We start from the raw sequence: 17,984 nt of genomic DNA on the forward strand, positions 1-17,984 counted from the left end.
ATGGTGCTTTTTAGTGTTTTTTTTTTTTTTTTTTTTTTTTTTAACCGCTCAGAACTGAGGAGATGTCAAAATGCCAGTCAGTGTGGTGTGAATGCGAGAAACAGTACAGTGCAACAGTAATACGAAGAAACCGACTTACTGGTGTGTTGTTTTACTATTGCCTCCTTTGAATCTGCTTCATTTATATTTTGGGAGTCCACTTCAAGAAGAAAACGTGTGGTTTACTCTCAGTGCAGCAGAGCAAACTAATGAATATATGATGCTAGTGCGCATCGACACATTAAAACTGCTCTTGCAAAGTTTCGTTTCTTCATTCTTATCTTCCAAACATCACAAAAGACTAAGATCATTATGAGGTTGGCCAATGCCACTTTTACAGTAAAATCAGCTCACCACGCCAAAGTTGTATTCAAGTCTGAGACTATGCAGAAATGACCTTTGGCATGGTTCACACTGACAGTTGACCCACGTCCATATCATAAATGACAGATGACATTCTTTCCTGCTCCTTCTGGTGAACAAATTGCAACGTCATCATGTTATATTCACGAATAACGCTTCTGAGTTCTGCAGAAGCCTTGCCTCTCTCATCTGGCTGGCTGTATCGCCATCTCAAACTGTGTCTCTGAAGGTCTCACCAACTTGTACAGAAACCTCCTTCTTCGCACCAATCAGCAGAAGCTCACTTATCTCTGCGCTTTGCCAGTTCAGGTGGCATTTCCGCAAAACAGTCAACAACCTGCTCCTTAATTCAATTGGAAAAGGTTGCAGGATCATTTGCTGCATTTTGTGCTCGCACTCCTTGCCCAGCAGTTTTGACCCACTCCAAACCCCTGCATTTTACCCAGGTTGACTGACCTCTTTTCCCACGATGACTAAACACATTCATACTGAAGCCAGACCCACTAAGTGGAGGGACGAACATTAGCAATTTTCCAGGTAAGTGTTGAAAGGTTTTCTATTGTCCTCGAATCCATGCAGAAAAACCTTTAAGATTGCCTTTTCAGTGGCTGCTTCAGTCACGTAAAAACCAACTTCTGTTCCTGTGAATATCTTTAGAACGCAGTCATATACAAGAAGTGCACTGATGATAATATCTAATGGAAATGAGGGCAAATAAAGCTGTTGTTTCGATGAATAATAAATGTGCGGCAAGATATGCGCATGGAAATACCATGAGAAGAATGAGAATGGCAGCAAGGGAAAACTGAGTCAAGATGAAGAAATAAAAAAAAATGCACTGATATACAACACGATGGGATCAGCATGCTTTAGACCAAGGCTTGCTGAATAGCATGTTTTGGACGCTCTCAACAGCATTTCATTGAAGCCATAGGAATGAGGCATCAACAGCCTTTGATACACTTTGAGTGTTGGTTTCCCCAACAACACTTCTAAATATAATCCTCACAACTGGAGCAAATGTTGAATAATGAAGTGGAAAAGAAAAGCATTGGCAGGAAAATTACAACAACAAATTTAAAGCAAATATTCCATCAAGGCCCTTGGCCACACATCAAATATGCAAGCTTACCTGGACTCAGGTTTTATTTATTCAACATTTCCGATGCCTGCCTATCATGTCTTGCATGGAGGGAAAAAGCTGATAAATGCCACAGGAAATGATGAATAATGTCACCCGCGTGTCTTACGAATGGGTCATCTCTGCTTCCAGAAGTGCAGAAACAGAAATGTGCAGTACGCAATTAGAAAACCGGAAGGCACAGAGGGCCTGTTTTCACAGTTCTTGGATTTCTACTTTACCGGGCCAAACGAGAGAGGTGATATGGGAGCTGACAAATCCAGTCCAACAGACACAACATGAGACTGGCACAGTGGGAACAGCATGCTTCGACTTCAAATCCGGTAGCAACGCCAGACAAACACACCCCTCATAATCCCTAAGACTACTGGCCTCTGATGTGCAATGTGGGAAAACTTGTCTGATGACTAACGTGTGATCTGTTAATATTTTCTTTGTCTGTATATGTATATGAAAAATGGAAATACATTTAGATTGCTTCTTGACATATAAAAAAACTAACATCACGCACGCTGAGGGGAAAAACTTTTCTTTTTTAAGTCCTCCCTCCAAATAGCAGTATGTTTATATCTTACACACATCCAATAATGCTTTTCTAGCCTGTGAATTCCAACGGGTGATTTAAGCTTCTGTTTGGACAGCAATAACTGACTGGAAATGGCAAGACCATTGCATTTGTTTCAGAAAGATTTTGCATTCAGATGGCGATGTTTTGAAAACAACCGAATAAAAAGGCCTGAAACAACGTAGTTAGTGCTTTATTGAAGGGGGTGAATCAAACTACCCAAGCATGCACACCCAACAGTATGACATAAATATATGAGCTTTTTTAAAACTGACTGTTGTGCGCTCAGTGTTTTGGGTTTGTTAAAAATGTGTCTTTGCATGTGACCCAGATGATGGTGTATTAAGTGTAAACTTCATTGGAAAAGTGCTGTAAAATTACAACAGTGATTGGCCCAAACACTGGAATCTGCAGTTGATATTATTTATCATGGTGTGCCATCTTGAAAAAGTGCTGTTTTCAGGTACTCCCAAGTGCAGCAATCGATCAGCCAAAACACAACAACGATTCACCATTTTCACTTCAGAACATGAGCTTGAGTATCCCTGAAAACATGCTAGACCACAAGAAATCTCAGTCCTAAGCACTCTCAAGTTGATTTAATGTCTACAACTACACTTACACACGGCAGTCAGACTTAAACTACGGCGGGACCATTAAACCATATTAGTGCTGCCATAGCTGGAAGATGACGAAAGTCTGAAATTTGTTCTCCTTGCAACCACAGAGAGTAAATGCTATCAATTACATATTTTGTCACGACCACAATATGGTGACCCTACATTTTGGCCAAAGGTCACTAAAAAGGCCAACTATGCAGTCAACTGAAAAGAGAATTTAAAAAGAAAGTAGAATGGGTAGAGACCTGAGTTTCCATGGTTACAACACAAAAACAGAACAGGAGGATAAGAAAATGGAAAAGCAGAACAGAACCTTAAACACCTATCTTGAATTGACTCGCACATGCCCCGACAACTAGGCCTTTCAGATTGGAGGTCAGCTGCTTAAAAACACTTTCCTCGTCCCTTCCCCCACCCGCCGCCCCATAAAACACCCGCACTACAGACTTGATACTTCTTCTAAACAAAAGCTGCCCCTCAATGCTCCTCCCCTTTGCCCCTTTTCTCTCCTTGACTGTGGCTCTCCTGCTCTCCTTCTGTTATGGTTATCTACATCTCAGAGAACAATAAGGTCGAGGCAGTGGAGCCCAGAGACACAGATGTCCGTCCTGCCACCCACCCCCATGCCATAGTCACTACTCACTTCTGTTAGCAGACGACAAAAGGGGGCAGTGTGTGGGTATTGGTTGTGGTGATGGCAATGGACAGGAACAGAGAGGGGAACGAAAGCCATTGTTATCAAAAAGCAATAGATTATATAATTTCACTGACCCACATCTGCTCTCTGAATGAGAAAAGCTAGTATGTCACAGAAGAAAAGCACAATGAAAGCAAAAATAATGAGCCGTGTACGGCTGAACCAAGTGAGAAACACAGGAGTGCTTTTAATTTGAAACAACAAAAGGAAGTTGTGACATTTGGGCATTTTTGCACACAAGAATTCTGAGTGAAAAAAGGGAAACCTCTGTTGTGGTTGGCTGTTTGGCTTACATGACAGCATTTTGGAGTCTTGAAATGATACTGTTTGAAAGCTGCTTCCAGAGTGGAACATTTTCAAAATGCCGCCATTTCTGATTCTAAAGAGAAAGCAGCATAAAGACAAACAGGGCCTTTTCATTTCTGATCTTGATCAGTAGTGTCTGTCTACACGCATGCGCATCATTGCAATACAAAACACTGGCATTGCAATAACAGCGGCTTTCACTCTTTCAGTCTCATTTGTACAGTGATCATAATAAAATCGCTGCGGTCTACATGTGTTAGTTACCAGCCAATCGTCTTTGAGTAACTTCACCACCTGGTGACAGGCATCCTCGGCTTCATAGATAAATAAATAGAATCAGACAAGCCATGTTTCTCTAATGACACAATGTCATATAAGCGTTTAATTTCCAGGGTTAGACCGCTGCTTCATAGAGAGAACAAGAGTTATTCCCAAAAGCTGATAGAAACAACTGGTTTGTGATCACATCAGAACCCAGCCTTTGTCCACCGAATACCGCAAACAAGATACCTGCATGTGATTCAGTGTTATCAACAATACTGGCTGGTTAAATGAAACGACAACGTGCATGTTAAGATAACATACAAAACACTTTAGAAAAGTAAAAACAGACAATCGACATTGCATAAAACACTGAGCCATGAATGGCGTTTCAAGGCACTGCGCATTCAAGCTCTGCAAATTCGAAGTGACAATTTTTCTGTCGAATTTCCTGACACAAAGAGCAATACTAGTAGGAAGAACAAATTTCAAGGCACAAAGACATTAATATCATCTATTAAAATGTTTATCACTAATCATATCGCTACCGTAATTGTCAACATTATTGTACGTTGACCAAATACTGCGATCGCCATGGAACAACACAATAGGAGTGAAAAAAGATTTTCCTTTTCCTTCTGTGATTTCTCTTTTTATTCACATAATCCCAGAATCACTGAATTCATTCATGTGCTGATTACAATCTACAAAAGTTAAACTAACTTTTTTTTTTTTCTTAGTTATGGCATGCATTTCATAGGCATTCTGACTTTTGCTTTCACTTTTAAACAGTCGAACATAACAGTTGGAAAGGTGAAAAATACTACCCTCCCATGCACATCCTGTATTGCACATGTACACAGAATGGCGGTTTGACTGTGACGATGTTGTGTAACCAAGCCTGGCCAACTTGAGAGCATGAAGACTGCTGCACATTAGTGTACTGTAAATACTGCCGAATGCCTGTCTGTGGCACATTTCTACCATTGAACAAACAGCACTCACATGCTTGGAGGAAAAACCTCCACTATTGAAAGACAGCAATCTAAAAGTAGGAGGCTGGTTGGCTAAAAAGAGTTGGCAGACAGCCAACGAATCTAACAAGTTGTGATGCTTCCATATCCAAGAAAAGGCAAAAACATTCCCAGGACAAACAAGTTAAGTGCTAGTTTGGCTGAGAGACCAGACAGCAGAGTGCACCAGAGGGGAAAAGAGCTGTAGCAAAACAACAGAGGACCAAAGCAGACCAGGAGTTCCAACATGGAGGCAAGAGCCATATATTCGCACAGTTCAGGGCACACAGGGTCTGTAGGCGAAATTCTGCTGAGGCAAGGTCTCTTTCGCTCTCTCTGGTTTATGTCCAGCTTGCCAGTGAGTAGTACTAGCATAAAAGGCACAGCCCATCCCCCAAACTACAGACACGCACACACGCACACACAATCACTCTGCAGAGAGACGTGCAGGTTGGAAGAGGCACAGAGGATGAAGTGGCGTGGGAAGGGTTAACCCCAAACAGATCCATCTGCTTCCTCGTCTGTCCTCTTGGCTGGCTGTTGGCCCCGACCCAGCTTTTACACAGCCTGCAGCCTGATGCAAGGCATAAACGCACAGACAACTGGACTCTACACATCAAAACCGGAATGCTGACAAGTTTGAGAATTTTTGTTTGCTGTTGTACAAAACATTTTGCTTTATAAAGAGAGAGAGGTTTTCCAGATAGCCTTCAACAAGTCACCGACAGCCTGGTCCAAATACCTGGTCCAGGTTTTGACATTAATACAGATCAAACAATGAACAAACCCAACAGACTTCCCCTGTTTCCTTTTTAAAAAGCTATTTTCAAAGAAAATGGTAAATGCTGAAGTGTGATTTCAATGTGTAAGCATGTGTCTAGCAGAAAAGCCCAACGCTTTGATCAGCATCCTACAAGTCAGAGTTTAGCCAGCAGCAAGGACAATTTTCTTCAGCTGCATCACATCCAGAAACAAATCGCTTCTGAAAGTCTGATGAGGGTATCGAATGCTGGAAGAACTGGAATCAACATGAGAATGACCGAGAGGCAGCACATACTGATTCGGGGTCACATGGTATTTACAGGATTTCCTTTGTTGCTAATGTCTTCCCCATTTACAGGCTTCAAAAGACATCTTGTTTTTTCCATCCTCTGCACATCCGGCAGTATTTTACTTCTTACAACTCATCTGCTTGTCTAAACATTTGCTTCCAAACTAGTAGTATGAGAGTCATCTTGAACACCTGTCCCAGGCGAGTTGGTTACCACAACAAGTTTGTTTCTGTTGTATCTTTGCAGGCTCAGCTGTCGATAACGTGCTCAAAACCGGTCCATCCAGTCAGAAGCCTTGAAGCCAACGAAGCATTTGTAGTACAATCTCTAATGACAAAACGTAACCTTTCAATCACCCAAAAAAGTATAGTAGAGTTAGGCAGGTCAGAGTGAAATGGACGGATGGATTCTCGGCCAAGCTGTACATTTAAAAGGTTAAGCACTTGAGGTGAATTGACTGAGATACAGTTGAAAGCACACTGTGCATAAAAGCACGCTGATTGCAGTGTTTACATGTCAGCTGCAAAAAAAACCTTCTTCCCTTTCTGTGATTCTGTGATTAAAACCACATTAAAACTGCATGTAAACATGGAATTAAAAAGGAAAAAAAACCTTTTGTATTTACTTTTCTACTTCTTGCAACTTCATCACGATGAAAGTTTGACAATTACAACAATGCTTTGTTTAAACTGAACGCAATATTTTAGTTTTGGGGTCTGCGACGAAATGGATAAACAAGCTGGGACCCATCCGTGTGCGGCGCACAACCGGACAGCTGCAGGAAATCAAAGGCCCGAGCATAAAGGGAGGGGACAGCAGTGTACACTGCTGCACACACCCTCATAAAAAGAGCATGTTGTCACTGAGAAGACAGGTTGTCTGATGAAGGAACACCTGGTTAGGGAGAGGCCCAAACCTGCTGAACGTTCGCCGTCTATCTACCTTTGTATCGAAACAACACAACAAAGAGAGCTGCTCTCTCACACACACACACACACACACACACACACACACACACACACACACACGACGCTGTACCACCTCGGCGACTGGTGAAGTTAACAGTGGAAAACTTGTTTAGGCAGCTGATGTTCGAGTGTGTGAGTGAATAAGAGTGGGATAGAGAGGGGCGTGCAGACTTACAGTGTGTCAGACAACAAGGTCAGCCCATCCCCGGAGAGGTGTTGGCTTTCCAACAGAGTATAGCCACTTGAAACCAAGGTCACTGCTCTGTGGCTGGGAGAGGGACGGGAGAGTGGGGCCAGACAGGGACAGCTTTGCCACATGTGTTGTGTGGGCTCAATCAGAGTGTGAGGGGGTATTTTGTATACTTGTCTGTCCGCGTGTTTGCTCTCAATGTGATGGATTTCTGATCACTGGCAAAAAAAATAAATAAATAAGAGAACAAATAGCATACCCACACCCATTCAGGGCTACATTTCTTTTTCTGAAACCAGATGCCTTTTTGACATAAACAAATCAGAACAGAGTCCATTACTGCTGCCACGATGGCTAGAAACTAGAGGGGGGATCTCAGTCGCTCTCTTTCAACCATTAATAGCCCTTTGCTTGGTTTTGACTGCCTTCCTAGAATAGGAGGCCGACTGACATTGCATAGAAACTCCTCACAGACATGCATGTCCTTAAGTTTTACAATCTAAACTAACAGCTAATCCAGGATGAGCTGTAAAACCCTGATCTGGAAACAAAACTATGTTACGTGTCCCTTTATTTCTGTCTGTTTCACCTTTAAATCATGAGCACATGTGAGCATTTGCCTATAATCAAAAAACTTCACTCTCATATGTGATGACTTTAGAAAGTACTTCCCTTATTTTTGGCAAGTGCAATTCTGCACAGTCACTTTTTGAAACTACATACGTCACATGACATCACAAATTCCACTGCTTGAAATACCTGTCTATTCTTGTCAATTAAGTTGACAGCTCTGTGAAAGTATGTAGCACTGCTGCTGCAAGTCGCCGTGAGAGCTGAAACTCTCCGAGGGCTGGAAAACATGAATAAGATTTGTATTTGTCAACAGGATCAACAACACTGAAACGTTTCTATTTGCGCATAACATCCTCCGGGGATGAACGAGGGTTATTGGATGGACAAACAAAACCAAACCTTGTAAGAAGGGAGGGCTACTTCAATGTTATCTTATCCTCCCCCACGTTGGACAAGGGCCTAGCAGCTCTAAAATTAGCCGTCACATCTAAACACAGTCTTTGGTGTAGCAGCTAGTCTTTGACGGGAACTTGGCTCATGGCTGATCCACTGAAAGCACGCTCAAGCCCAACTCCAAATGCAGAAATGAAGCCACGGTAGTATACAAATGCAAAGTGGAGACACGCAATCCTTGACTAGCTTTTGGAGAACAGGTTTAATTTGGAGCAAAATCGTCACTATTGATATATCTTAGGGGGAAGGAAAAATCCCAATACTGACAAAGTAACTGCATTTTATCACCAGCTATACAGAACCAAGTGAAAATGAAACTTAACATGATTCATACAATAATCATTAGGCTATACTTACAAAACACAGAACTGATGTTTAAGAATAATTACACTTGAAGAGAGAGGGAAGCAGATATGAATAAGGGAGACTGTGACATGTCAGGATGCTTTTTAAAACACAGGGTTGGAGCTGATTATAGAAGAAGCAAAAAGGAGAATATGCAGCAATTCGAAGACCACCAACATTATAAAGCAGCAGCGAGGCTAAGTCTGTCTAACCATCAGGTACAGATCCTGTTTGTGCGTGCGTGCATTAACATGTACTTAAGCTTGTGGAAAACAGTGCCTGGGAAGCAAGTGTGACCTCCCAGCAAGAGCAGAGAGAGCACTGAAGCACAACAACAGCCTGTGCTCACGGCTGAGCAGAAAGACCACTAAATTTGTTCCAATATATGTCAGTATTTAGAAAACAGGAAGGGCTTAAGAGGAAATTCAGCTAGATTTCACAAATTTACCAACCAACATGGTTCAAATGTTGAGGGCCTTTCCAAGCAATTGGCACAAAAAAAAACTGTAAAATCCTTTAGTGCGCACCTTCAATTGTACATTAAATGTCTTTACATAGTACATTTTCTTCAGCAATATTGTTCATATTCATCCTTTCACAAACCAACTGTGTCTTCATCTGGAGGAACTGAAATGTTCAGTGTCCTGCTCAAAGACACCTATGGGACAAAACCACCAACCCTGGGAATGATCACTTCTTTTTTTACAATACAAATGTTTGAGGAAACAGACCTTGTTCTAGAAAAATAATGCTATTTTATTTCTGTATAGTCTTTGCATAATGTGTGACAGTGACCAAAAAAAAAAAAACACTGGAAAAATGTTGCTTTTAAATACATTTTCTAAAAGGAACAAAAGACATGGTGTATAAATGCTTTCACTGAAATGCAAATACAATATGAAGTACATTATTTGTTGCTGCACTGTTAACATGTAAAATGGAATCCAAAAGATAAAAGCTATTCAATTTGAACAGGCATAAATTTGGATTGTAAACATGCTGTTCAAGTTCTTAAAAATCGAGGCCTGAATCAGAATAAACAAAATCGTGGTTGGTATGTTTTATGTTGAAATTAGCATGGGGGAATAATGCTCGCAGTCTTGACAGCAAGTAACTTCCGATGCTGAGAGACTTTGCTGCTTGATCCTTTCACCACTGATGCATTTTTTTGTCATTCATCCCAACTCGAGAGAGCAGGGGGAAAAACTCAATTCGGTAAGATGCCGCATATAAATCTGCCACCATGCAATACTCTATCCCTTTCCTCACGCCTACCTTCCCTCACTTTTCCTCAGTCATAATGCTAACAGGTCTGTACCTCCGTTACGCGAGCACACTGGCCTCCCACTCCCACTCTACTGTTGGTGGCACGCTGCCAGGTGGGGGGCAGTGTGTGTGGGTGTCAAGACAGTGACACAAAAACACAGAATTAGGAAATATTTACAAGCGATCTCACAGCCGGTCAACCTTGAGAAATTTCGACTCGGAAATCCAAACACTCCGCAGATGAACCCTCACCTTCGGTGTGATCGCCGGCCATACTGATGCGAAGCCCCAGTGCAGGCTGTAAAACACAGCAGCGGGACTCGTTACTTCTCATCTTCCTGAAAACCCAACGACCTACAGCAGACCTCAAATTCCTGTGCCTGAGATGTGAACTCGCTGCCATTCAGCTTGTTATTAGCGTATTTCTCCACACTCCATGCCACAGTGCTTTGCCTGTTCCCCACAAACAGACTCCTTCTATACAGCATCAGTATGCAGTCTGCCTGAGGGGGAGGTGGAGGAGCGGCATCGGGGAGGAAAGAGGGAAGGTTGGGAAAACAAAGCTTCCATGGTCGTCTCTCCAGCCGGGCCAGGCCGAGCTGCAGTAGCGGGGGCGAGTTATGTAATGTGACTGGCAGGACCCACTTCCCTGTTCAGAGCTGCCGCTCACACTAATCCCCACTGAGGAACAAGCCCTGCTTTGGAGAAAAAGGAGGAGATAGAAGGGGAACTGCGAGAGAACCAGTGGAGGAGGTGTGATTACAAGAATTTTAGCCTTTCTATTGCACCAAATCAAACGCGCAGACGCCTCCCTTTTCAGCTCCCCAGCTGCAAGATAGGATATCAGCTCTTCTGGCGGCTGGCTACAGCATGAAGAGTTGGCCTTTTCACACCGAGCTCGTCTGTCACTTGTGATAATGATGCACACTCACAACACTTTCACACCAACAGGTAAATAACTAGTGTAACTAGTGCTCACAGTTGACATGCTCCCCAACATTTGGAACTGCGGAACCAACCATGGTTCTGCTGAACAACACACGTATGTTTACATAACGAACTGTCCTATCGTGGCTGTCGTACCTTCAGTGTTGGATGGATGGATGGATGGATGGATTTTGCCTCAATAGAGAACAGAAAAATCTCAAGACAGCAACACTCAGCTGTGGGTTCACTAAGCTGAAACCAACTTGATAAACGCACCTCCCTCTGAGAGACTCATGCAAATTTCTGTAGATGTTATCGTTTTTTTTTTTTTTTTTTGGCAAAGTGCAATAATCCCTCTGGTTTCAGGATCATTAGTGGTGAGACAGTTGAAGCGTTGACCACAACTGGTCATAACACAGGTCATGGTTTCAGCTCCACTGAAGTAATTTGACCATTATGCCAAAGATTCTGCCTCACATTCAAACATAACATAATATCTGAGCAGCTCGCCGGACGCCACACTGTGCCAGCCCACCGGTGCTAGAAATAGGATGGGTTAAATGGAGGGAAATAATTTCCTCATGAGGAGTCAATAGATTATCCCCCCCGCCACTTCAAAACACTCAAAAGTCACTGATAAAAAAAAAAAAACACTAAAAGACTGCGTAAACTAAGGTAAGAAACATGTACAGTGACACAGCAGTCATCACTGAGGAAGAAGAACTGAGAGGGAGAGAGAGAGAAAGAGAGAGAACAGGATAAGTAATCACAAGGAGCATCAGTCAGTTCGGCTACCCGTGGAGTCCAGGTGGAGGATTTAAAGCAGTTAAAAATAAAAGTCTGATTCTGATTTACTGAGCTGCTTGCCTGGAAACCATGTGACTGGCATCACATGAGGTGAGGGAGGAGGAGAGTGGCAAAGGGTTTGTGTGTGTTTCCAGATCTCTCCCTCACACACACACACACACACCCACACACACACACACACCATGTATTCCACTCCTGGCACCATAATAAGCTTTGTGATCAGTTTCCTTGGTTTCCACTGACAGTAAGCAGATATAGGCAGCTTGGAGAGGTAAACAGAAGCAGCTCTTGCTTGTGCACAGCTACAGGCACGCAGACTTAAGAGGTGCTGTTCGGAGGAGAGAAAGATAGTAAAGAAACAAAGAGCGAGTCGGAGAGAAAGAGAGAGGGACATGGAGGAATTTGTGCAGCAGAAAAGGGGGGACACACCAGCGTTGCAGCTGTTGGTGTCAGGGCCGTCGGCAATCCAGACACTGATCAATCAGCGGCTAATCTTTTCAAAAACACATGCGACGGTTTTATGATTCCTGAATAAAACAACTGTCACTGTTCATTGTTAAAATGTTCTGTCTCGGTGTGACTTGGATGTTTTTGTTGAGTATGTGATGGAAAAGGGTGATTGACATTTCCAATATCCCTGTATTGATTGAGACTATTCTTTTTATCAGGCCCTTATATGACTGCCGATGTCCCTGTTGTGAATGCAAACCATGAGTCACATCAAATCTTATCTCTGGATTTTATTTCAGAATGTCCAAAATCATGCCTTCACTATGTAGTGTGCATGTGGAGCAGTTGAACCTGATATTAAGTCACACAGCAAAGTGCTTTTGCAGCTTTTACCTTAAATTTGCTACTCGATCAGAACCGTTTCAGCTATTTGTGCATGTTCAATGCATGTGCAAGCAGAACAGACACAGGGCAATGAGAGGCTTTTGTTGGACACATGCTAGTTCTGCACTACAGAAGCTGTGACCTACTTTTTATAGTCTAACACAGACAGACACACGCACACACACGCACACACACACACCCTCTGACAAAAGGACAGGAAAGCAGAGGTTAGACATGCACTAAGCCCCATTCTTAATACATGCATTCCAGTGGAAAGAGCTCAATGCTGCTGTGCTTTCAGTCTGCCTGTTGGTACAAGCATCTCCAGCACACACAGTTTCCTGCATGCCTAACATTAAAGTGAGCCTGATACCTGTAGTATGTTAACAAACGCGAACACACACATACACAAAAGATGTGTACCACAATCCAACAATACACAACAAAGTCAGTGCTAACAGTGGGACAATGAAAGTGGCCCTGAAAGGAGCGAGTATGAACTGGATGGGTATATTTTCCAGAGAAGTGTTATTTGTCAACATACCGATTCCATGGCTGTGGGAGAATGTCAGTGGGCTAAAATCCAACTAGAAAAACACCTGCTGCTGCAGAATCCTGGAAAACAAGACACAAACAAAACCAAGTATTAATGACTGGGACGGCACAAGCAGTTTCACATTCTTTGCCATGGTTGCATATATTGGGGTGGATGCAGAGGGTCATGTTTCTCCTTCCAGGATCAGTTCTCCCACAGTTCTCTGGGAAACAGAGAAGCCCGTGGAAACCAAACACTGAGTGCTCCAAACCTGGTGTTCCTCCAACATATGTAAGCCCTGCATCCAGTTCATATACCCTCATGTGTTTTTGATGAGTCATAAACTTGCTCCTGGCCTTGTACTGGAGTACCGATACATTTCCAAAGATTAAGATCAGGCTTTATTCAGTCTACTTGGGGAAATACAGTCATCTCAGCAGCTCCACACTGCACAGAGCTAAAAGAATAACAATATTTAAGAATAATAAATGTTCATATATTGTGAATCTTGAATAAAAATACTACGCTAATCGGTGACCACTCTTGCCAAAGTGAGAAGGTCTGGGTTCAAATACCAGCCAGGGCCTGTCTGTGCGGCGTTCGCCTGTTCTCTCCCTGTATGTGCGTGGGTTTCCTCCAGGTACTCTGATCTCCTCCCACAGTCCTAAAAACATACACCGGGGGTCCCTGAGCCACACCTCCACCAGCTCTCTGAGCGTCACACTGTGGCTGGCTGCCCACTGATGGATCAATTTGGTACAGAAGTTTCCCTGAAGGGGGATTCATGAAGTGTGACAAAGTAAATAAATATACAAAATGAAAGACACACCAATATTTACAACAATAAACAAAGAAACAAACTGTAGACCCAATATGTAAAATGTACATATTCACAGTATTTACAGAGGACAAATGAGGAAGGTATCTGATTATGCTGCACCAACATTGTTAAACAGTTTATTGCAGCATATCACACAATGGTTCACTGCAGAAAACAAAGAAACAAGATGGGAAAAAAAAACACAATCACACCTGCGGTCTACAATAATGTATTTATCAGATGATAAGAGATAGCTGCAGAGTGTTGTAGTGGTAGCAAAGAGTGCAGCAAAGTGACAAGACCCAAAACTCAAGCCCAGGTAGGGGTTGTGTTAGGAAACTCAGAGATGTCATACAAACTCCACATAGACTTCTTAGACTTAGACTTTTTGGCCATTGTAAATTCCACCTGGGTATGAATGTAAGCAAATCAGTTTGACTCTCTGCGCTTGTCCCTGTGATGAACCAGCAGCCCGTCTAGGCTGCACACTGCTGTACACTGAAAAATCAAAGATGTAGCCACAAGCAAGCACGCTAGCAGTTAAACCATGACTGTTGCAGCAGTGCTTCAATGGTCACATCAATCGTAGCAGCTTGCATTGGAAGGATATTGGAAATAGTTGTAATAAAGTGATGAAATGTACTAGTAAAACTATTTTTTCCTCAGGCAGTGATCTCAGTGTTGCTGAGAATGCATTGTCAAATTGTTCAGCTGTGCCACGACAGCCTCAGCAATGACTCGTGCATTTCAACATTTCAACATCAGCGTCTCTTGTTTCCACAAGAGTCTGGACTAACCTGGTGAGTGAGAAAGCCAAAATAAATAGGCCATGCTTATAAAGTGGGGAAGGATCTCACAAAATTCAAGTGAGAAAATTTTCTCTACAGTAAAGAAATGCGCTGCTGATAATCTGTTAGGCTTTGTAATTGCTCCCAGAGGTATGCTTCCTGTCTGTTGTTGACCATCTGGCTATGATCTCAGTTATGCCCTCAGCTCCAGCATTAAACAGTCTTGTACTGTGTACCACGTAAATTTGTGTTAATTCCTTCAACAATATATCCTTACTGCCATGATTATAACACTGTCCAGGTAATCGAGACAAAACATTCCTAAGATTATTGATTCGTTGATGTGGGGTACTTGACTATTGATATTTGACTATAAACACAGATGTCAGGGTGCAAGCATTTTTTGACAGGTTTTGTTTTTCCAGCTTTTATCATTGAAGGTTTGGGGTGATTTAATGGTGGCTGATAAATCTGAGTTTATATTTTGAAATTTCATTACCATGGCTGTTTCTCTCTGAAGCGAGCTTCTCTCATGGACCCGTCCCTTCCTGCTCATGTCTGAAGTTGTACACAGACACAACATAGCGATGGACCAAAAAAGAAAACAAAAGTTTCAGAGGTGGAACTGCTGATTTGATCCGTCGATAATCAGAAAAACACAATCTGCAGAGAGCCTAAAAAACATGTTTTGGCAAAGAGTTTGACCATGACAAATTGATTTCTCAAATTGATGACCTCTGGAGCTGTGTACCATTGACGTGAAGGAGTGTGTTCTTCATATTTTCTCTCATTGTGGTCAGAAAGATCAAGGAGACACGTGAACATACAGGGGTAAATATTAAACAAAGGGAGTGTTTTAATTGCATACACATTATTAATAGGAGTAAATTCCCACACATTGATGCATATAATCTCACTTTGGCCTCTCATTGATTTTTATGACCTGCAGTGCCATGAAGTTTGATCTGACTCAGTGAGGCTCTTAACTTTAAATATGATCAATGTTTCAGGTAATATCACATGAGCCTAAAGCTGCGTCAAACCAAATCCATGGGCCAAACCTGAGACACCAGAGAGTCGAGTCCAGCCTGAGAAATGGCTATAAAACGCAGATAGTTTAGAGTCATTCTATCACTTTTAGTTGCAGCAAGAAGGAAAGAGCTATTTTGCTCCAGGATACATTTCTTACGTCAGCATTAAGTTAACACTGTACTTACTTTCATACAAACATTTCTGTTCATTTGCACCAAAATATTTGTATTTGTGTCAGCATTATTGTGTTGCCATTTCATTGGTCAGAATGCCTCTTGGATCTTGCTGAATGGCACTTTTTTCCCTTAACATTTTTCTGGAGAATTCACAGGTTTATTTTGCTGCATTTGGTGTTGAATAAAAATGCTTGTTTTGCAGTCTGTTAGTGACGTTGACCAGAATTGAATTTGTGATCAAACTTTATTGGTAAAAAAAAATAATAATAAATAATGTAATTTATATCGTATATCACCATTTTGCCCCCCCCCCCCCCCCCCCCCCCCCCCCCCCCCCCCCCTCCAAAAGAAAAGAAGGAAAAAAAATGGTATCAAGCTATTATATTTTGGCCACATCGCCCAGCCCTACAAACGTATTGATCAACGTCAATGAAATTTAGCAGTCACCACAGAAATGCTAAAGTCAGTGAACTGGTGATGGCCCTTCCCCCAGCCCTCTGCCAGCTATACAATGAGGACAAGGGTTTATCAGGATTTAGGCAGCAGGACATGGGAGGGTGCTTAACTGAGGCCCAGTGATGGGGCAACATTCCAGTCAATATGGGAAACAACCGCAAACCCCACTCTGAACCCACATTCGTATCATAATTCTACTCTTAAGGCATCATAAAGACACTGGGGACCAGCAGTGAGTTGCACCTCATCTTCAGCTTAAGCTCAGGCAGGGTGGCAGGTGGGAACGCAACGCAGGATTAAGGCCAGACCTCCCCAGGATGGCCTGAGTGGTAAGGAGGATGATGGTTAGCTGTGCATTTGTATTTGTGCTGGAGTGGAACTTGTGGGGCTTTCCCAGCGGGAAGCCCAGGATTGACGGATTGTAATAATCCCACCAGAAAGAACAACATTACCCTCCCAGCAGAGTTTTGGATAGAGCCCACAAACAAACACCTTTTGTGTTCGGCTGAGAAGCCGATGAGGTGTGGCGACACCAGTGAGCAAAACGCTGAAAGCAAATCCAAGACAGAGGGAGCTGGTGACTGACCTCTAAATTAGAGTAAACAGTGACTTAAAGATAGTCACATATCATACTTTACCATTAAAATATATTACGTGGAAAACAAATATTGGGGGGTTGGCAGGAAAAATGAAGGTCAGATTTGGCTACAGTTTGAAAATACAAGGACTGTACAGAATGTAGACTACCATGAACCTTCAATGTCAGGTTTCATTTGAATTTCATTTGTCGAATCTCTTACATTTTTGATTTTATCAAGTGTTGATGCTGCTTTCCATCCATCTATCTTCTGATACCGATATGAATGGTTTTGGTTTGTAAAATATTTCAAGCTACATATCTGTAGCTGAATGCCTACATTGTCGCATTTTTCTCATGAACCCATTTCAGACTAACTGGACAAAAAGTTCAGTTGTCAAGTCATCCTTACACAGAGCGAGAAGTTTATTTCTGGATTTTTTTTTTTTTTTTTTTTTGTCAATTGAACCATATTTTAACTGGATCATCATGCTTTGTTTTAACATAGCGGGTGATGATAAGATGTTTTTTTTTTTTCTTTTCCTGTTCATGCACACACAAAAAAAACAAAAACAGATTATGCTAGTGTTTGCCCTGGGACATGCATATTTGATACTCTTCATCTTGATGGCGGGCACTAACTGAGCCGAAAGAAGTTTTTTTTTTTTAAAAAATGAATGCGTGTTTATGACAGCATATGCTCAGTGTACTGGAAAGCACTGGCAGACCTCTAAGAAATGGTTCCTTCCGAGCTAAGAGAATGAGAATGACACATAAGTGCAATGCACGCGTACAAAGTCTATTTAAAAGCCATATTGAGACAAATTATGGAAAACATCCTCATCCGAGCCATCAAATATGAAGACAAATGAATTACAGCACACGTGGAAGTGCATTGTCAGTATAATCAACAAACTGCACTTTCCTGGAACTGTGGAAAGGTTGTTATGAAGTGAAAAGTTTCCTTCCTGCCAATGGTTCCATTTCACCAGAGCGTCTGTCAAAAGCACGACACCTGCAGTACGTGGTGTCGAGGCCAAATACTGTGCATTTACATAAACAATTACAATAAGTTCCTCGATCAAGATCGCCATGACAACGTGTCTGCTTATTTAATACTCCTGCATTCAGCTTTACTGTTATCTAACAGCTGACATCACAGCATTGCACGTATTGCCAT

General features: G+C 42.2%; 1 protein-coding gene across 2 annotated transcripts in view; it reads right to left on the reverse strand.

Annotated features, from left to right (window-relative positions):
- ankrd11 (ankyrin repeat domain 11) overlaps window positions 1-17,984 on the reverse strand; it is a 110,749-nt gene that overhangs the window by 68,988 nt on the left and 23,777 nt on the right. For both annotated transcript variants that reach the window (XM_030091007.1, XM_030091001.1), the window contains exon 2: window positions 12,965-13,035. The gene's annotated coding sequence lies outside the window, so the exon portion shown is untranslated. The remainder of the gene's footprint in view (window positions 1-12,964; window positions 13,036-17,984) is intronic.

This window comes from Salarias fasciatus, chromosome 1 (genome assembly GCF_902148845.1).
Source record: "Salarias fasciatus chromosome 1, fSalaFa1.1, whole genome shotgun sequence".
NCBI lineage: Eukaryota > Metazoa > Chordata > Actinopteri > Blenniiformes > Blenniidae > Salarias > Salarias fasciatus.